Source organism: Cherax quadricarinatus, chromosome 26 (genome assembly GCF_038502225.1).
Source record: "Cherax quadricarinatus isolate ZL_2023a chromosome 26, ASM3850222v1, whole genome shotgun sequence".
Lineage (NCBI taxonomy): Eukaryota > Metazoa > Arthropoda > Malacostraca > Decapoda > Parastacidae > Cherax > Cherax quadricarinatus.
Window position 1 is genome coordinate 23,710,779 of NC_091317.1, and position 15,033 is coordinate 23,725,811.

Consider the following 15,033-nt stretch of genomic DNA (forward strand, 5'->3'; position numbering starts at 1 on the left):
CTATGTATGGATCCTGCCTCCACTACATCGCTTCCCAAACTATTCCACTTACTGACTACTCTGTGGCTGAAGAAATACTTCCTAACATCCCTGTGATTCATCTGTGTCTGTGTCTGTGTGTATGTATAAAGAGAGAGTGAGTTTCTGAAGACGTGAAGTGAGTTAAATGTAACATTAAACAAGGAAATACTAAAAAAAAAGGCAAAATAATATTGGTCAAAAGGGGGAGACAGTGAAGAGTTAAGGCTAAGAAAAGGCCTAACGCCACCTGAGGTACCTGAAGAAAGACTCAAGATACAGTCACCGCTGTCACGGTACAGTCACCGCTGTCACGGTACAGTCACCGCTGTCACGGTACAGTCACCGCTGTCACGGTACAGTCACCATTGTCACGGTACAGTCACCGCTGTCACGGTACAGTCACCGCTGTCACGGTACAGTCACCGCTGTCACGGTACAGTCACCGCTGTCACGGTACAGTCACCGCTGTCACGGTGGGTGTCCCGGCGACACGAAACTAATAGTGACACTGTTGAACGTGGTGACAACGAAGTTCTTTCACGATTCTAGTCGCGCGCAAATCTAGTGGCTTGTGAGACATCCAGTCGATACATCCGGTCGACACATCCAGTCGACACACCCAGTCGATACATCCGGTCGACACATCCAGTCAATACATCCGGTCGACACATCCAGTCGATACATCTAGTCGACACATCCAGTCGATACATCCAGTCGACACATCCAGTCGATACATCCGGTAGACACATCCAGTCGATACTGGATGTGCTCTTTAAGTCTGTCAGAAGAGGTCAGTTTCACCACAGTACTGGAGAGGACAAGAGGAACAGGATCACAGTACTGGAGAGGACAAGAGGAACAGGATCACAGTACTGGAGAGGACAAGAGGAACAGGATCACAGTACTGGAGAGGACAAGAGGAACAGAATCACAGTACTGGAGAGGACAAGAGGAACAGGATCACAGTACTGGAGAGGACAAGAGCAACAGGATCACAGTACTGGAGAGGACAAGAGGAACAGGATCACAGTACTGGAGAGGACAAGAGGAACAGGATCACAGTACTGGAGAGGACAAGAGGAACAGGATCACAGTACTGGAGAGGACAAGAGGAACAGGATCACAGTACTGGAGAGGACAAGAGGAACAGGATTACAGTACTGGAGAGGACAAGAGGAACAGGATCACAGTACTGGAGAGGACAAGAGGAACAGGATCACAGTACTGGAGAGGACAAGAGGAACAGGATCACAGTACTGGAGGGGACAAGAATAACAGAATCACAGTACTGGAGAGGACAAGAGGAACAGGATCACAGTACTGGAGAGGACAAGAGGAACAGGATCACAGTACTGGAGAGGACAAGAGGAACAGGATCACAGTACTGGAGAGGACAAGAGGAACAGGATCACAGTACTGGAGAGGACATGAGGAACAGGATCACAGTACTGGAGAGGACAAGAGGAACAGGATCACAGTACTGGAGAGGACAAGAGGAACAGGATCACAGTACTGGAGAGGACAAGAGGAACAAGATCACAGTACTGGAGAGGACAAGAGCAACAGGATCACAGTACTGGAGAGGACAAGAGGAACAGGATCACAGTACTGGAGAGGACAAGAGGAACAGGATCACAGTACTGGAGAGGACAAGAGCAACAGGATCACAGTACTGGAGAGGACAAGAGGAACAGGATCACAGTACTGGAGAGGACAAGAGCAACAGGATCACAGTACTGGAGAGGACAAGAGGAACAGGATCACAGTACTGGAGAGGACAAGAGGAACAGGATCACAGTACTGGAGAGGACAAAAGGAACAGGATCACAGTACTGGAGAGGACAAGAGGAACAGGATCACAGTACTGGAGAGGACAAGAGCAACAGGATCACAGTACTGGAGAGGACAAGAGGAACAGGATTACAGTACTGGAGAGGACAAGAGGAACAGGATCACAGTACTGGAGAGGACAAGAGCAACAGGATCACAGTACTGGAGAGGACAAGAGGAACAGGATCACAGTACTGGAGAGGACAAGAGGAACAGGATCACAGTACTGGAGAGGACAAGAGCAACAGGATCACAGTACTGGAGAGGACAAGAGAAACAGGATCACAGTACTGGAGAGGACAAGAGGAACAGGATCACAGTACTGGAGAGGACAAGAGGAACAGGATCACAGTACTGGAGAGGACAAGAGCAACAGGATCACAGTACTGGAGAGGACAAGAGCAACAGGATCACAGTACTGGAGAGGACAAGAGCAACAGGATCACAGTACTGGAGAGGACAAGAGCAACAGGATCACAGTACTGGAGAGGACAAGAGGAACAGGATCACAGTACTGGAGAGGACAAGAGGAACAGGATCACAGTACTGGAGAGGAGAAGAGGAACAGGATCACAGTACTGGAGAGGACAAGAGGAACAGGATCACAGTACTGGAGAGGACAAGAGGAACAGGATCACAGTACTGGAGAGGACAAGAGGAACAGGATCACAGTACTGGAGAGGACAAGAGGAACAGGATCACAGTACCGGAGAGGACAAGAGGAACAGGATCACAGTACTGAAGAGGACAAGAGGAACAGGATCACAGTACCGGAGAGGACAAGAGGAACAGGATCACAGTACTGAAGAGGACAAGAGGAACAGGATCACAGTACTGGAGAGGACAAGAGGAACAGGATCACAGTACTGGAGAGGACAAGAGGAACAGAATCACAGTACTGGAGAGGACAAGAGGAACAGGATCACAGTACTGGAGAGGACAAGAGGAACAGGATCACAGTACTGGAGAGGACAAGAGGAACAGGATCACAGTACTGGAGAGGACAAGAGGAACAGGATCACAGTACTGGAGAGGACAAGAGGAACAGGATCACAGTACTGGAGAGGACAAGAGGAACAGGATCACAGTACTGGAGAGGACAAGAGGAACAGGATCACAGTACTGGAGAGGACAAGAGGAATAGGATCACAGTACTGGAGAGGACAAGAGGAACAGGATCACAGTACTGGAGAGGACAAGAGGAACAGGATCACAGTACTGGAGAGGACAAGAGGAACAGGATCACAGTACTGGAGAGGACAAGAGCAATAGGATCACAGTACTGGAGAGGACAAGAGGAACAGGATCACAGTACTGGAGAGGACAAGAGGAACAGGATCACAGTACTGGAGAGGACAAGAGGAACAGGATCACAGTACTGGAGAGGACAAGAGGAACAGGATCACAGTACTGGAGAGGACAAGAGGAACAGGATCACAGTACTGGAGAGGACAAGAGGAACAGGATCACAGTACTGGAGAGGACAAGAGCAACAGGATCACAGTACTGGAGAGGACAAGAGGAACAGGATCACAGTACTGGAGAGGACAAGAGGAACAGGATCACAGTACTGGAGAGGACAAGAGGAACAGGATCACAGTACTGGAGAGGACAAGAGGAACAGGATCACAGTACTGGAGAGGACAAGAGGAACAGGATTACAGTACTGGAGAGGACAAGAGGAACAGGATCACAGTACTGGAGAGGACAAGAGGAACAGGATCACAGTACTGGAGAGGACAAGAGGAACAGGATCACAGTACTGGAGGGGACAAGAATAACAGAATCACAGTACTGGAGAGGACAAGAGGAACAGGATCACAGTACTGGAGAGGACAAGAGGAACAGGATCACAGTACTGGAGAGGACAAGAGGAACAGGATCACAGTACTGGAGAGGACAAGAGGAACAGGATCACAGTACTGGAGAGGACATGAGGAACAGGATCACAGTACTGGAGAGGACAAGAGGAACAGGATCACAGTACTGGAGAGGACAAGAGGAACAGGATCACAGTACTGGAGAGGACAAGAGGAACAAGATCACAGTACTGGAGAGGACAAGAGCAACAGGATCACAGTACTGGAGAGGACAAGAGGAACAGGATCACAGTACTGGAGAGGACAAGAGGAACAGGATCACAGTACTGGAGAGGACAAGAGCAACAGGATCACAGTACTGGAGAGGACAAGAGGAACAGGATCACAGTACTGGAGAGGACAAGAGCAACAGGATCACAGTACTGGAGAGGACAAGAGGAACAGGATCACAGTACTGGAGAGGACAAGAGGAACAGGATCACAGTACTGGAGAGGACAAAAGGAACAGGATCACAGTACTGGAGAGGACAAGAGGAACAGGATCACAGTACTGGAGAGGACAAGAGCAACAGGATCACAGTACTGGAGAGGACAAGAGGAACAGGATTACAGTACTGGAGAGGACAAGAGGAACAGGATCACAGTACTGGAGAGGACAAGAGCAACAGGATCACAGTACTGGAGAGGACAAGAGGAACAGGATCACAGTACTGGAGAGGACAAGAGGAACAGGATCACAGTACTGGAGAGGACAAGAGCAACAGGATCACAGTACTGGAGAGGACAAGAGAAACAGGATCACAGTACTGGAGAGGACAAGAGGAACAGGATCACAGTACTGGAGAGGACAAGAGGAACAGGATCACAGTACTGGAGAGGACAAGAGCAACAGGATCACAGTACTGGAGAGGACAAGAGCAACAGGATCACAGTACTGGAGAGGACAAGAGCAACAGGATCACAGTACTGGAGAGGACAAGAGCAACAGGATCACAGTACTGGAGAGGACAAGAGGAACAGGATCACAGTACTGGAGAGGACAAGAGGAACAGGATCACAGTACTGGAGAGGAGAAGAGGAACAGGATCACAGTACTGGAGAGGACAAGAGGAACAGGATCACAGTACTGGAGAGGACAAGAGGAACAGGATCACAGTACTGGAGAGGACAAGAGGAACAGGATCACAGTACTGGAGAGGACAAGAGGAACAGGATCACAGTACCGGAGAGGACAAGAGGAACAGGATCACAGTACTGAAGAGGACAAGAGGAACAGGATCACAGTACCGGAGAGGACAAGAGGAACAGGATCACAGTACTGAAGAGGACAAGAGGAACAGGATCACAGTACTGGAGAGGACAAGAGGAACAGGATCACAGTACTGGAGAGGACAAGAGGAACAGAATCACAGTACTGGAGAGGACAAGAGGAACAGGATCACAGTACTGGAGAGGACAAGAGGAACAGGATCACAGTACTGGAGAGGACAAGAGGAACAGGATCACAGTACTGGAGAGGACAAGAGGAACAGGATCACAGTACTGGAGAGGACAAGAGGAACAGGATCACAGTACTGGAGAGGACAAGAGGAACAGGATCACAGTACTGGAGAGGACAAGAGGAACAGGATCACAGTACTGGAGAGGACAAGAGGAATAGGATCACAGTACTGGAGAGGACAAGAGGAACAGGATCACAGTACTGGAGAGGACAAGAGGAACAGGATCACAGTACTGGAGAGGACAAGAGGAACAGGATCACAGTACTGGAGAGGACAAGAGCAATAGGATCACAGTACTGGAGAGGACAAGAGGAACAGGATCACAGTACTGGAGAGGACAAGAGGAACAGGATCACAGTACTGGAGAGGACAAGAGGAACAGGATCACAGTACTGGAGAGGACAAGAGGAACAGGATCACAGTACTGGAGAGGACAAGAGGAACAGGATCACAGTACTGGAGAGGACAAGAGGAACAGGATCACAGTACTGGAGAGGACAAGAGGAACAGGATCACAGTACTGGAGAGGACAAGAGCAACAGGATCACAGTACTGGAGAGGACAAGAGCAACAGGATCACAGTACTGGAGAGGACAAGAGGAACAGGATCACAGTACTGGAGAGGACAAGAGGAACAGGATCACAGTATTGGAGAGGACAAGAGGAACAGGATCACAGTACTGGAGAGGACAAGAGGAACAGGATCACAGTACTGGAGAGGACAAGAGGAACAGGATCACAGTACTGGAGAGGACAAGAGGAACAGGATCACAGTACTGGAGAGGACAAGAGGAACAGGATCACAGTACTTTAGAGGACAAGAGGAACAGGATCACAGTACTGGAGAGGACAAGAGGAACAGGATCACAGTACTGGAGAGGACAAGAGGAACAGGATCACAGTACTGGAGAGGACAAGAGCAACAGGATCACAGTACTGGAGAGGACAAGAGGAACAGGATCACAGTTCTGGAGAGGACAAGAGCAACAGGATCACAGTACTGGAGAGGACAAGAGCAACAGGATCACAGTACTGGAGAGGACAAGAGGAACAGGATCACAGTTCTGGAGAGGACAAGAGCAACAGGATCACAGTACTGGAGAGGACAAGAGCAACAGGATCACAGTACTGGAGAGGACAAGAGCAACAGGATCACAGTACTGGAGAGGACAAGAGCAACAGGATCACAGTACTGGAGAGGACAAGAGCAACAGGATCACAGTACTGGAGAGGACAAGAGCAACAGGATCACAGTACTGGAGAGGACAAGAGCAACAGGATCACAGTACTGGAGAGGACAAGAGCAACAGGATGCGGAGCATGTGCCAGGGAACATGAAGTTACTTTATCTTATGAAGAAAATTGCATTAGTTTCATATCTTTTGCCAGGAAGCCTGGTCACAGACCGGGCCGCGGGGGCGTTGACCCCCGGAGCTCTCTCCAGGTAAATAATGTTGTTATTAATTTTTGAAATCGGAAAAGGAGGAATATGATCAGTGGCGCAGAGAGAGAGAGAGAGAGAGAGAGAGAGAGAGAGAGAGAGAGAGAGAGAGAGAGAGAGAGAGAGAGCAAGAAGCGAAACTAAGCCAATTTTCGGTACCATGAGATATCCATCTTCAGAACAGTGAACGCTGAGACAACACAAGTGATCAGAACACGGAGAGTGAAGCTAACAGAAGCAATATTTTTTTTTCTACGCAAGTGAGGTAGTATACAAGAGCGAGAGGGGGAGAGGGAGAGGGGAGAGGGGGAAAGGGGGAGAGGGGAGAGGGAGAGGGGGAGAGGAAGAGGGGGAGAGGAAGAGGGGGAGAGGGGAGAGGGGGAGAGGGAGAGGGGGAGAGGGGGAGAGAGAGAGGGGGGTAGATGAGCCAGAGAGACTTGATCTGCTTTTCACCCAGAATGAGTATGTTATAGCTGAAATTATAAGGAACCACGAGGTACCAGTGACCAGGTGGTACTAAGTTTTGAATACCTGGTGGAAATGAGGTACATATACCCTGACACTGTGTCCTGAGGTACATGTACCCTGACACTGTGTCCTGAGGTACATGTACCCTGACACTGTGTCCTGAGGTTCATGTACCCTGACACTGTGTCCTGAGGTACATGTACCCTGACACTGTGTCCTGAGGTACATGTACCCTGACACTGTGTCCTGAGGTACATGTACCCTGATACTGTGTCCTGAGGTACATGTACCCTGACACTGTGTCCTGAGGTACATGTACTCTGGCACTGGGTCCTGAGGTACATGTACCCTGACACTGTGTCCTGAGGTACATGTACCCTGACACTGTGTCCTGAGGTACATGTACCCTGACACTGTGTCCTTAGGTACATGTACCCTGACACTGTGTCCTGAGGTACATGTACTCTGACACTGGGTCCTGAGGTACATGTACCCTGACACTGTGTCCTGAGGTATATGTACCCTGACACTGTGTCCTGAGGTATATGTACTCTGACACTGGGTCCTGACGTACATGTACCCTGACACTGTGTCCTGAGGTACATGTACCCTGACATTGTGTCCTGAGGTACATGTACCCTGACATTGTGTCCTGAGGTACATGTACCCTGACACTGTGTCTTGAGGTACATGTACCCTGACACTGTGTCCTGAGGTACATGTACCCTGACATTGTGTCCTGAGGTACATGTACCCTGACACTGTGTCTTGAGGTACATGTACCCTGACACTGTGTCCTGAGGTACATGTACTCTGACACTGGGTCCTGAGGTACATGTACCCTGACACTGTGTCCTGAGGTACATGTACCCTGACACTGTGTCCTGAGGTACATGTACCCTGACACTGTGTCTTGAGGTACATGTACCCTGACACTGTGTCCTGAGGTACATGTACTCTGACACTGTGTCCTGAGGTACATGTACTCTGACACTGGGTCCTGAGGTACATGTACCCTGACACTGTGTCCTGAGGTACATGTACCCTGACACTGTGTCCTGAGGTACATGTACCCTGACACTGTGTCTTGAGGTACATGTACCCTGACACTGTGTCTTGAGGTACATGTACCCTGACACTGTGTCTTGAGGTACATGTACCTTGACACTGTGTCCTGAGGCACATGTACACACAACCTGTGTTCCCGAGGCACATGTAAACACAACTTGTCCCGAGGCACATGTAAACACCACCAACGTCTGTACATGTTAAGCTACCGTCTGGAAGCTCCCTCGCCACTATATATATTAGCCCAGTAAACCAAAACAGCCATCAATACCTTTGATAGGTCCTTCAAGATTCCCGTAATATCGCTTCCAACGCCAGATTACACACAGGTTAACACTACAAACACAAGAGGAGCTTCCAGGAACCCCAACAAAGGCTCGGTCAGAACTATACCTCACACAAGCGGCCCATTCATGTGTCAGCAGAACCAGTGTGTAACCCAGGCCTATTTCACACTAAATACTGAGAAAGTATACAGGAGTGCATCAACACTGCTTCCTGAGTTAAGATAAATAAGCTATGTGGAATGATTGCTACAGCTAGAAATTGCACGAGTAGAGAGAGATGAACAATAAGGGGGGGATACGACCACGACATACATAATACTCCAGGGTATAGACAGGGGGTAGAAAGGGATAGGTTATTCACCAGGGATGGAACAAGAGAGGGCACGAGGCACCGGGAAACATTGCGTCAAGTTTTCAATAGTTGAAAAATAGAATGGAGTTGAGGAATAACATGTTACAACTGACTACACAGGAAATCAAAAGTTGATAGGTTGATTGTGAGTGAAGAAATTGGGCCAGGAGCTGTAGCTCGCTCACTGCCCATTCAGATAACTAAACACACAGACACGAGATATGGGGCCAGGAGCTACGAATCGACCCATGCAACCATAAATAGGTGAGTACACACACACACACACACACACGGCGGAAATGAAGCGAAATAGACGGACAGTAAAACACAACGAACCACTTAAACAAATACTTACTTGAGTGTGGCGAGGTGCGCGTGTGTGTCTGTGAGTGCACGCGCGTGTGAGGTGCGTGTGTGTGCGTGCGGCGTGGCTGGACACACAACTGTAACTGACTTGACTAGAGTGGTGGAGGCGACTTAATGTCAACTAGCAAGGTTATGTGTGTGTGTGTGTGTGTGTGTGTGTGTGTGTGTGTGTGTGTGTGTGTGTGTGTGTGTGTGTGTGTGTGTGTGTGTGTGTGTGTGTGTGGTTACTGAACTGGGAAGAGTATTATTGGTCATACAGGAAGAGGGGATGAAAGGAGAAGGGGAGCAGAATAGTTAAGAAGTGGGAGGGGAACAGAAATATGGGAAAGAAATTATGGGAAAGAGAAAATGAGAGATAAAGGAACAATTGGAGAGAAAGGGAAACTAGAATTTGGGAAAAGTGGGACAGGATAAGGGGGAGTGAAAAAGGGGAAATGGGGAATTAATAGGAAATTGGGGATGGGGCAGGAAAAATGGGAAAGAGGGAATGTGAAAGGGAGGAGTGAGAAAGAGGGAATGGGAAAGAGGAAATGGAAAAGGAGGGGAAATGGAGAGACACTTCTCGCCCGTAATATGACAATGGGAGAAAGAGAAAATAGGAAAGGGAGAATAGGGAAAAAATGCTAATGGGGAGACAGATCCCCGACACAAAAAAACTAATCTCTCGCAAACAAAAAAAAAAAATAAAAAAAATAAAAAAAATCTCTTTACTACGACAAAAAAACAACTAAAAAGGGGCGGCGTGACGTCACAGTGGGTGGCAACACAGGCCGGCTGCCGCCCAGTGTTCACCACCCCGTGTATGGTGTTCAGGGAGAGGCGCTAAGCCCGCAGGGGCCATACACCGCCTGGGGGACGGGGGGGGGGGGTAGGGATGGGAAGTGATCTTGTGTTATTATGAAGGAAGGTGTGACTGTCACCAGTCGTTACATAAGACTGTCACCAGTCGTTACATAAGACTGTCACCAGTCGTTACATAAGACTGTCACCAGTCGTTACATAAGACTGTCACCAGTCGTTACATAAGACTGTCACCAGTCGTTACATAAGACTGTCACCAGTCGTTACATAAGACTGTCACCAGTCGTTACATAAGACTGTCACCAGTCGTTACATAAGACTGTCACCAGTCGTTACATAAGACTGTCACCAGTCGTTACATAAGACTGTCACCAGTCGTTACATAAGACTGTCACCAGTCGTTACATAAGACTGTCACCAGTCGTTACATAAGACTGTCACCAGTCGTTACATAAGACTGTCACCAGTCGTTACATAAGACTGTTACCAGTCGTTACATAAGACTGTCACCAGTCGTTACATAAGACTGTCACCAGTCGTTACATAAGACTGTCACCAGTCGTTACATAAGACTGTCACCAGTCGTTACATAAGACTGTTACCAGTCGTTACATAAGACTGTCACCAGTCGTTACATAAGACTGTCACCAGTCGTTACATAAGACTGTCACCAGTCGTTACATAAGACTGTCACCAGTCGCTACATAAGACTGCCACCAGTCGTTACATAATACTGTCACCAGTCGTTACATAAGACTGTCACCAGTCGCTACATAAGACTGTCACCAGTCGTTACATAAGACTGTCACCAGTCGTTACATAAGACTGTCACCAGTCGTTACATAAGACTGTCACCAGTCACATAATACTGTCACCAGGCGTCACAAAGCAATTACCTGAGTCCCCTTGCTGAACACCCTCTTTGCCTTCAATAGCAACAACGCTCTTCTTGCCGAATAAGGCAAGCGAAAATTTGTGTATGCAATAATTTCGCAAAAATAATTCTGAACCTAACGAAGAACAAATATATTTCATTGTGTTTATTATTAAATTATTGTAAACTTATCTAAAATATATTTAGTTGGATTAAACTAAATTAAATTGAGCTTGTTATAATAAGGTTAGGTAAGTTTTCTAAGATTCTTTTGGTACAAAATTATTAATTTTTATATTAACATAAATAAAAGAAATATATCTTTAAAAGTATTAGAGAAAATTTTAGAAAGGACTTTATTTTAAATGAATTCTTGCTAACTGACCAGTTTTACTTATTTGGCACGACATATATATATATATATATATATATATATATATATATATATATATATATATATATATATATATATATATGCACACATACACACCTGTTAGTGTATATACACTAGCCTATGCACACCTCGGCATACACAGCCCTGGGCTCCCTACATTACGTTCCATTAGCTCAGAGAATGTGTGACTGCCTCAGCCAGCCGACCATCCTCAGAATCTAAGTCAATATTCCACTGTTGGTGAGACACTGAGTAACAGCTGCACAAGTCTTATTTGGTGATTTTTTTTTTTAATCTGACTGTACTTTCCTTTATGTGGCTGCAGGGGTTGAGTCGCAGCTCCTGACCCAGAATCTCCTCTCATAATTTTATATTGTAGTTCGCACACCAATTGCCAATTATTTTTGGCACTGTTACATTCATGGAGAAACGCTAAGCCCGTATGGGTTACACAACGCCTGGAGAATGGATGGTAATCAGATTTGCTCCAGGAAAGGGAAAGAGGGTCAATTCCAATTCCTAAGATCAAGAACCCCCTTCAGTTGGCATCAAAGCCTCTTCATGAGAGTTGGACGCTTCTGAAGCTCACGGTTCGAATCTCTCAACCGTGAGCTCCATCAAGCAGTTCGAATCCTGCTTGCTCGAGTGAACCCTTGAGGAGGTTTCAATTCCACGGCATAGGATACGTCAGACGATCCACTTAATCATAGGATTAAACCCTAAGTTGGTATTAGATGGAGAAGCAATTTCTCCCAGTGTTTGAACCTCTCAACCTCTCCCAGTGTTCGAACCTCTCAACCCCTCCCAGTGTTCGAACCTTTCAACCCTCTCCCAGTGTTCGAACCTCTCAACCCCTCCCAGTGTTCGAACCTTTCAACCCTCTCCCAGTGTTCGAACCTCTCAACCCCTCCCAGTGTTCGAACCTTTCAACCCTCTCCCAGTGTTCGAACCTTTCTGCCCTCTCCCAGTGTTCGAACCTTTCAACCCTCTCCCAGTGTTCGAACCTCTCAACCCTCTCCCAGTGTTCGAACCTCTCAACCCCTCCCAGTGTTCGAACCTCTCAACCCCTCCCAGTGTTCGAACCTCTGAAATCAGAGAAAGGGGAACTCATGTACATTCTTACATTCCTTCACACGCACAATCACTCCATGATAATGTTGACAAATTTGGAAAAAAAAGAGATACCGTTAAGGAAAATGTAGAATATAACATTGGTACATCTCTGTTTATCATTAGGAATAATCTTGTGAAAAGTAAATAATTCAACTAAATGTCAGAGGAATGCAGGTAGGAGCTGAGTAGGTCTGTCGCCCATTATGATAACACGAGCGTAGATGAGAAAAGTCTACGGAGCAACTTGCAACGTGGCCTGGTGGCTGAAGCTCTCGCTTCACACGGTGAGATGTCCGGGTTCGAGTCCTAGCGAGGGTAGAAACACTGGGCGTGTTTCTTTACAGTGGGTACATCTATGCTCCCCATCAGTAAAATGGGTACCTGGGTGTTAGTTGACTGGTGTGGGTCGCATCCTGGGACAAAACTGACCTAATTTGCCCGAAATGCTCAGCATAACAAGGGACTTTCGATACAGTAGTATGTTATTGATGTCAGCTAGGACTGTATACCTGTGACTAATGTCACAGTAGCCAGACTTAGGCTCGGTTACAAGTACAGTTGGTAGTGAGACACACGCACACGTCATGATCAAACTTAGTGCGAAGTATGTGGTCAGCCTTAGGGTCAGTTGTACACTGTGTGCTTCACTGTCCACTTATTGAGGAATATATATACACACAGAGTGTGTATCGTGGCGGTATTTTATACCATTTATCTTCATATACACATAATATAACATGTTTGATACGTCTAGGTATGTTATTAATGAAAATAAGATACCAGACATGTTAAGTAAATGTCCTAAATTTGATTGCAACAGATAAGACAATTGTTGATATGAATTCAGATGTCTTTTTAACCCTCTGGACGACTAGTTCCTCGGCCTGAAGAGGGTTAAGAGGCGTAGCCACATGCCTTTACGCTACAGTCCACAGGATGGATATGAGGTACACAATAAATTAGCCATTACCATCCACAGGATGGATATGAGGTACACAATAAACTAGCCACTACCATCCACAGGATGGATATGAGGTACACAATAAACTAGCCATTACCATCCACAGGATGGATATGAGGTACACAAACTAGCCACTACCATCCACATGATGGATATGAGGTACACAATAAACAAGCCACTACCATCTACAGGATGGATATGAGGTACACAATAAACTAGCCACTACCATCTACAGGATGGATATGAGGTACACAAACTAGCCATTACCATCTACAGGATGGATATAAGGTACACAATAAACTAGCCACTACCATCTACAGGATGGATATGAGGTACACAATAAACTAGCCATTACCATCCACAGGATGGATATGAGGTACACAATAAACTAGCCACTACCATCTACAGGATGGATATGAGGTACACAATAAACTAGCCACTACCATCCACAGGATGGATATGAGGTACACAATAAACTAGCCATTACCATCCACAGGATGGATATGAGGTACATAATAAACTAGCCACTACCATCCACAGGATGGATATGAGGTACACGATAAACTAGCCACTACCATCTACAGGATGGATATGAGGTACACAATAAACTAGCCATTACCATCCGCAGGATGGATATGAGGTACACAATAAACTAGCCACTACCATCTACAGGATGGATATGAGGTACACAATAAACTAGCCACTACCATCCACAGGATGGATATGAGGTACACAATAAACTAGCCATTACCATCCACAGGATGGATATGAGGTACACAATAAACTAGCAACTACCATCCACAGGATGGATATGAGGTACACAATAAACTAGCCATTACCATCCACAGGATGGATATGAGGTACACAATAAACTAGCCATTACCATCCACAGGATGGATATGAGGTACACAATAAACTAGCCACTACCATCCACAGGATGGATATGAGATACACAATAAACTAGCCACTACCATCCACAGGATGGATATGAGGTACACAATAAACTAGCCACTACCATCCACAGGATGGATATGAATTACACAATAAACTAGCCACTACCATCCACAGGATGGATATGAGGTACACAATAAACTAGCCACTACCATCCACAGGATGGATATGAGGTACACAATAAACTAGCCACTACCATCCACAGGATGGATATGAGGTACACAATAAACTAGCCATTACCATCCACAGGATGGATATAAGGTACACAATAAACTAACCACTAATATCCATATAATGTATATGAGGTACACAAACTAGCCACTACCATCCATAGGATGGATATGAGGTGCACTTTAAAGTGAGATGAATAAATCTGGATTAATATTCTTAGAATTTACATACATATCTGAAATGGGATTGAAAATATCCGTGACTGGCAGGGTAGAGATGACACCATGACCCCGGTGTCAGCGATCCCGGTGCCAGCGATCCCGGTGCCAGTGATCCCGGTGTCAGCGATCCCGGTGCCAGCGATCCCAGTGCCAGTGATCCCGGTGCCAGCGATCCCGGTGCCAGCGATCACTTGTAGTCCTGAGAAAACAAACCTGAGAATGAACACACGAAATTGTTCTCTCTCTCTCTCTCTCTCTCTCTCGTTTTCTATCTCGTTTTCTCCCTCGTTCCCTCCCTCGTTCTCTCTCTCTCTCTCTCTCTCTCTCTCTCTCTCGTGTAATTCCTATTCATGACTCAACTTCCTTCTTATCTTTTCCACTTATTCTTCTTC

General features: G+C 46.7%; 1 protein-coding gene across 3 annotated transcripts in view; it reads right to left on the reverse strand.

Moving 5' to 3' along the window:
* The window catches only part of LOC138853235 (uncharacterized), a 98,170-nt gene extending 83,498 nt beyond the window's left edge, over positions 1-14,672 (reverse strand). Inside the window, exon 1 of one of the 3 annotated variants that reach the window (XM_070088879.1) lies at positions 14,652-14,672. The gene's annotated coding sequence lies outside the window, so the exon portion shown is untranslated. Of the gene's footprint in view, positions 1-9,144; positions 9,264-14,651 lie in introns of those variants that run through there. The other 2 variants (XM_070088878.1, XM_070088880.1) reach the window with 2 other exon arrangements.
* Positions 14,673-15,033: the final 361 nt, after the last annotated feature.